The sequence below is a fragment of the Marmota flaviventris genome, chromosome X (assembly GCF_047511675.1).
Source record: "Marmota flaviventris isolate mMarFla1 chromosome X, mMarFla1.hap1, whole genome shotgun sequence".
Taxonomy (NCBI): domain Eukaryota; kingdom Metazoa; phylum Chordata; class Mammalia; order Rodentia; family Sciuridae; genus Marmota; species Marmota flaviventris.
The window spans coordinates 48,828,673-48,834,499 of NC_092518.1; the positions used below are offsets into that span (position 1 = coordinate 48,828,673).

At 41.4% G+C, this 5,827-nt stretch overlaps 1 pseudogene; it reads left to right on the forward strand.

The window, feature by feature from the left end:
* The first annotated feature begins 1,846 nt into the window (after positions 1-1,846).
* On the forward strand, positions 1,847-2,699 carry LOC114082659 (growth arrest-specific protein 7 pseudogene; annotated as a pseudogene).
* Positions 2,700-5,827: the final 3,128 nt, after the last annotated feature.

Below are 5,827 nucleotides of genomic sequence, written 5' to 3' on the forward strand. Positions count from 1 at the left end.
ACAATTTTAAAGGTTTTTATTGACCTTGATAGTCTGTTAAGGTATGGTTAAAAGTTGACTGCTATATATCCAAATGGTTGTGCTATCTCAACCAAAAATATATAGTTGCCAAAAATTAATGTAAGGGTTAGGGTTAGGGTTTAATTTAGAAGTAAGAACACTTTCAATAAAGCCAATTTCGTAAGCAATTTCTCCTATATCCTTTAAATATAATGCCAAAGGAATGTTTCTGTTATACTTCTTTTGTGCATGAATATGTTTTAATAACTTCTTCACTAAAAGTTATTTTTTAAACTGGTGAATTATAGTTATGTATGAGAGTAAAATTCATTGTGAAATATTCATATATGTACATAACACATAGTTTGTTGTATTTTTAATTTAGGAAGTAATCTTATGGAACTCTTTTGAAATTTTTATGTAAAATGGAAAATATTTCCTGTAAATGTTTCACATTTGTCTCACAATTACTAATTATGCCTTGGATTTCTACCTTATATTTTATTTTCTGAGAAGTGTTTTAGTTATACATGGCAGTAAGATCCATTTTAATATAATTATACAAGCATGAAATATATCTTATTCTAGTTAGGACCCCATTCTTGTGGATGTACATGATGGTGTGATTCACTATGATGTTTTCATGTATGTACATAGGATGTTTATATCAGATTCTTTCCACTGTTTTTTGTTCTCCTATCCCTTCTTACTTTTGTTTTTCTATCCCACCTTTCTTCCCTGCATCCCACATTGTCCAATATATCCAACTTCTATTCCTCCCCTCCCTCCTATTGTGGGTTAGCTTCCACATACCAGATAAAATATTTGACATTTGGCTTTGGGGGATTGACTTATTTCACTTACCATTATAGTCTCTGGTTCCATCCATTTACTGGCAAATGTCATATAGTCATTCTTTATGGCTGAGTAGTAAACAATTTTGTCACAAATAAGCTAATTGATATATGAGCAAAGCAACTGAACAGACACTTCACAGAAGAAAAATCATGAATGGCCACCAAATATATAAAAAAGTTCAACATCTCTAGCAATTAGAGAAATGCCAATTAAAATTACAATAAGATTTTATCTCACTCTGGTCAGAATGGTAATTATCAAGAATACAAGAAACAATAAATGTTGTCAAGGATGTGGGGGAAAAGGGTACACTCATACCTTGCTGGTAGGGCTGCCAATTAGTGCAACTACTCTGGAAAGCAGTAAGGATATTCTTCAAATACCAGGAATGGGCTGGGGTCTATTGTCCATATTTTTCACTCTCTATGGGAGTTTATCGATTATCTGCAATCCAGGAACCATCCTGGGAATGAAGCATGGTAGAACCTGTGCTGTTGATATTGGTTTCCTCCTTAAAGGTGAGGTACTGGAAACCTTAGTGGACATTATAAGTCTACTGGGTAGAAACTGTAGGGCCTCAGATCCACATGGGTAAATGGGAAGACACAAGAACAACAAGAAAAAAAAACAAGGGAATAAAGCACTCCAAACAAACCATGATGCTCCAATAATAAAATCCACAGACATCACAGTAGCAGAAATGTCAGAGAAGGGGTTCAGAATGTACTTAATAAAATTGCTTCATGACTTAAAGGAAGTTATAAGGGGTGAAATCAGAGGTAAATTTCAAGAGGTGAAAAATCACTTCAATAAGGAGATAGAGATCCTGAATAGAAACCAGGAAGAAATCTTAAAACTGAAGGAATCAATGAACCAAATTAAAAATTCAATGGAAAGCATCACCAACAGGTGAGACTATTTGGAAGACAGAACCTCAGGCAATGAAGACAAAATATATAATCTTGAAAACAAAGTTGACCACACAAAGATGATGATATTTTGGGTGACATTCCCTCACCCAGATACAATGTGTGAACAGCAACTGCTAAATCCAACAGAGTTGAGCCACTGTGACTACTTGTGGGCTGATAAGAAGGACCCTCAAGGTAATGGAACCATGGATGGGTTTGAAATGCTGCTTCAAAAGTAACTGAAAGGCAAACAAATGCAGAAAGAAATGTCTGAATTCGTCTGACAGAGGATAAAGATTGAAGAAGAATATGCAAGGAACTTGGCTAAGCTCTCTCAGAACTCTTTGGCTGCCCAGAAGGAAAGCTCCCTGGAAGAAGCAATGGCCCAGGTAAAAAAGATGAGGCAGAAAGTCATCTCAAGTTCTCCACCAACCTTCACAGCAAGGTAGAGAAGCCTGTCATAAACATTCATTAGAACTTCAAGAAAGACATGAAAAAGTGTGACCACCGTGTTGCTGACCTCTGCAAGCAACTCTCCAGCTTCTATGCATTTGTAGAGAAGGCCCAGAAAGCCCTCACAGAGTGGCAGAAAGACATTCAGATGAAGATACAGCATCTGGAGATCAAGCTGAGCAACAAGACTGAGGAGGACATCAAGAAGGCATAGAGGAAGTCCACACCTCATGTGCTGTGTGGAACTCTACAACCAGACCCAGTTCAAGTGGTTTGAAGAGATGGTGACTACAACTTTGGAGCTGGACTAGCTGGAGGTGGAGAGGGTGGAGATGAGCCAGCAACATCTGTGGCAATACACACAGCTGCAGCACGAGACAGATATGTACAACCAAACCAGTCAAGCCTGTGGATCCAGCCAAAGACAGAGAGCCATGGGTCAGAGAGCACAAAATGGGCAACATTTGCCCTGTGTAAGTGAATATCTAGACAATGTCTGTGTAGGCTCTGGGAGTCCTGATCAGAAGAGGGGCTTGGTGTCCCTCAGAGAGGAAATGGTGGCTCCCTCTGGGTGAAACTGCCCTCCCATCCACTCTCCTTTTCACTGAGAAGAGAGGAGAGAGCTGGTGATTCCAGAAGGGTAAAATAGATTTTCCAGCTGGGGGATACAAATATTTCCAGGCTTAGAAGACAGACCTGCAACCCTGCCCTTGTCTCCCAAGACTGAAGCCCCCCAAACTCCATACCATACTTGTTGCTCTGAGAACAAACTGGGGGCTGGAATTTTGTGGTCCTTGCTGAGTCCCATCCTCTACCTGGTCCTTGTACCTCCAGGGCTTTAAAAGTTGAGGGAAGGGCTGTCTCTGCCTCCAAACCAATGTCAGGATCAGAATCATGGATAGAAGGCACCACCAGCTCAGTCCGAAACCTAGAATCCTTTACAGCCCTCTCTCTATTTTTTCATTGCATTCTGGGAGCCCAAATCTGGCTTTTCTTGGCTACTTTTCATCCTAATGGGTCTTGGGGAGGCCTGTTTTCGATCTTCCCAGACAAACACTGCCTAGTTCACAAGTCACAGTCTCTGAAGTCTATGGAAACCCTGATCCATCCATTTCTCAGCTGCTTTTTCAAGGCAGTTCCCCCACCACCCACCCTGCCACATCTGCCCAGTCTCACTAGAAGAAGCCTTCCAAAGTTCTCAGTCAGCAAGACCTCCTTCAGCTGTGTGCATGTTCAAAACCTTTGAGGGATGAAGATGAACCAGCTCACCTTGGACACCAGATGGGGTCTGTCTACCATGATGTCCTATCCAATCCTGACCACCACTCTCCCAGGCTGCCCCCTATGGGCTTAATGGAGCTGGGTCATTCCCACGTGGGAAGCTCCATTAAGCCCATAGTGGACAGCCTGGGAGAGCCAGATGGGAGCTGGGTTATTCCCACGTGGGAGACAGGTTAACCCATATTGCTCCATCTGCTCATGTGTAATGGGGTTTGAACTGCTGTCTCTTGTATAGGCATGGCATACTCTCATAGCCATAGAAGTTCATTGCTATACGGGTGTGTCCTGCCACCTAGACCTCCAGGTGGCAGGACACATCTGTATAGCAATGAACTTCTGTATAGTAATGAACCTCTGAACTGTGCCAAGCCCTCACTTGGTGCCAGAATATCCTTTCCCTCTGTCCATCTTCCCCTGAGAAACCTGGGCGAAGTGTGACTCAGGAAGATTTTCAGCACTGCCACTGGGTTCAGCCCATCACTTTTTTCTTTACTATGACAAACATGATCTTCACCATATTAACCTAGATAACCAGCCTGAGGGGGGCTGGGAGAAGAAATTGACATAGTGAGCAAGGAACTGATTCTAACTGGAAAGCCATGCTTTGAGAGTCCATCTTTCTTTATGTTTTCTATGGATGACTTTGTACTTGATCTTTACATCTCCCATAGGGGCAGAATTCTACTCAATTCCCTGATATTTCCCTTAGTTTACATGCTAATAATGGATGACATTTATCTTGACTCTTTCAGCATCTGTTCCATTGAATCAGAATTGCTTTCTCATAGTTTATATTAGAAAGATGTCCAATATACTAAAGCAAACTGGATCTTGTCACTTTTCTTACTTAAACATCCCAAGCACAAAAGTCAGTGTGAAGGTGTTCACAAACATGAAGGGCAGAATCTGATGAGATCTGTCCATGATTGGATGGAGAACCACTCCTTTTGGATGTAGTCTTGGACCATGACACCAGCTATCAAGTTTTGGATATTTATTGGCTTCTTTCCCTAAAAGTGGGTGCTAATGGTAACTGCTTTGTGGCTTAATAAACTAATCTATAGATGATTTTCAAACATCAAAGCCAATAGCCTTGTAATTAACAGATATTTTGAATGCAGTGTGGCTCTTTTACTTTTTCTTCTTATTCTCTATTATTTGAGGGTCCCTGAGCCCTGTTTGTCCCTGATGTGGAATGAGCTCTCTTTGCTCTTCCAAGGTAACCCAAGTTGGCCAAGTCTGGGCCAGTTCATTTTCTGAGGTCATCCTTCCCCCACATCCCCTCACCTCCTCCTCTTTACCTTCTTCACATACACCTTTTATTCCCTTCGTTGTTCATTTATCAAGCATCTAATAAAGGCCAATCAATGTGCTGAGATCTAATCTGAGGACAAGATTCAGCTCTGTCATCAAGGAAGCCCTGTTTCTCAGTGTAGACTTATTTTTCCCCCAGAGGCCTGGCCCTTCAGCAACTTTGGCATTCACATACAAGCAGTCTGTAGAATTTAGGTTTTCAGAGGTACTGTCTATTGTGCTGACATTCATTCATTCACTTATTTTTTTAAGCAGATGCTTAGAACAAGCCCAGCACTCTGTTGAGAAATGGAACTGTAATTGTGTGAAAGGTGGACACTAACTCCTCTGTCCTCTGTGTGGACAGGCAGATGTTTAGATTTTTCTAGAAAGGCGGAACATCACACACTTGGGCCACACATACCCACTGAGATTCTTTAATTATAAACTACTGCCATGGCTGGAAGGTGTAAGGCAACACCATTTTGATCCCCTGTGCAACAGACCCTCATAAATATAGAACAACTACTGATTTTAGTTGAGAAGTTAAAACTACAATGAAATTCTAATTCTAATTTCATCATTGCTCTGCAAACTGGAAGAATGAAGGCCAAGGATAGCCAGAGTACACCATGAGTTGACAGAGTTATAAGCAGGCCTGGAGTCAAGAGTCCAGGCCCACTGACCCTATTAATAACAGACTCCCTCCCCTGCACCATGAGTAAAATCAGGATCAGGATATAGTCTAGAAAATCTAAAAGTGCATTTGGAGTAAAAAGCACACCATCTGGATTGTCATCTTTGTTTTGCCTTGTTGGGGATCAGTACCCAGTGCCTCCACATGCTGGGTAAGTGCTCTACAATTGAGCAACATCCCCAGCTCTGTGGTCTTAACTTTTGTGTAAGTGTTGGTTCTTAGGTTGAGGGAGAATTTGGCTGGTTTATTATTTGGGGTGGGTTTCTGAAAACAGATCAGCCCATCCACCACTGAGGGACTGATACACTTAAATTTGCTCTGTGAAATCCTGATG